The sequence below is a fragment of the Lycium ferocissimum genome, chromosome 9 (genome assembly GCF_029784015.1).
Source record: "Lycium ferocissimum isolate CSIRO_LF1 chromosome 9, AGI_CSIRO_Lferr_CH_V1, whole genome shotgun sequence".
Taxonomy (NCBI): Eukaryota; Viridiplantae; Streptophyta; class Magnoliopsida; order Solanales; family Solanaceae; genus Lycium; species Lycium ferocissimum.
Genome location: NC_081350.1, coordinates 33,900,978 through 33,902,463, shown reverse-complemented (window position 1 = coordinate 33,902,463; position 1,486 = coordinate 33,900,978).

Here is a 1,486-nt window from a genome sequence, read left to right as displayed (position 1 = left end):
ACTTGCAGGACGGCTGTAATACAATCTTTAATAGGGAACCTGAAAGAGTTAAAATATCAGCATATAGCAACGAGGAACATTATATTAACACCAAAAATAAAATAAACTTAGGTGAAGGGGATACCTTGGGTTTTTTCTAATGTCGCCAACTAATACACGCGGCAAATCATATTGGTATACGAGATTGCAATGACTGATCATCGGGGAGGTCACCCATATCCACAAGTGTGCTTTGTGTGAACTTTGAAATAGTCCACATCTTTTCGGCGGTTTCCTTACCACGGAGCATCCATTCGCGGCCTTGATATTTTCGACTTGGAGACCCGATCGCCGAAGTTTTCGTACGGAATCGTCAACTTTAAACTCCCTCGTCCCCGGATGCAATAAATCTTAACGATAACACCAATGATTTTTTTGGTGAAAATCATGTTTTTTTCAATATGAGCCTTTTGTTTTAAAAGATCCAGTCGACTCTTTTCACAAACTTCGCCGAATATGATCATCATCCCTAGTAAAGACAAAGGCATCGGGCGATCTTGAAGATGATCAAGATAGGGATCTCATCGGAATGCCCGAATGCGGGTCGACTCTTGCTGTTGAAATTGGCTTTGCGGTGAACGAGAAGTTACTCTTGTTGTTCAAATGGTTCTTTGTGGTTCGAGTTCCCTCCCGGTGTCCGTCGTTCATCATGTCTTGCAACAGTTCTACTTGATATTGAAGATTAGTTCCAACCTCAACCTCATCGTCACTTTGCTCATCGTCACTTTCCTCCGCATTAGGTATTTCCTCATTATCTCTGGATGATGTCACTATATAATTCGGATAATCCAGACCATCCATAGCAGGTCTTTGCCTATAATTTGGTGCAACCACCACATTCTCCCTACATAAGAAATTAGAGTATTTTAACTACTACATATCAAATAATACTATTGATGTTAAAAAAAATAGACGTCACGATAGTAATCCATGCACCGGAAACTTGAGGAAGGACCGTCGTTTGAGTAGTTGGATAGGTGAGGATGTTCCAACTTTGATTCATCCATCCGATCAAGTATCGTCCGATATGATCCATATCGTGTGTATAACCCCTAAATAATATAATCGACATCATTAATAGCATTCCGTTGCCCTACATATAATATTTTAAAAAAATGAATATTTACCACGCCCATCAAATTAATGACTTAAACTATCCGGGCATTTGGCTCGTCAAAATGCTTTCATAAGTACTCATGTCAGGGTAATTGTGTTCATAAGTAGGTTCCGCTTGAGTGACTTCGGCCTGAATTCTAGACGGGGCTTCTTGACGAGGTCTATTTTGGGCTTCCCGAGGAGCCCTAGCCATGAATTCGAGTCGATTAATGGAGACCTTCTCTATGTACATTTGAAGGACGTTTAAAGTTATGCATTGCCTATAATCATAAGGCGCCTTCAAATAATCAGTCAAATAACCATCGTCTTGAATGTACCACTGTCCGTAACT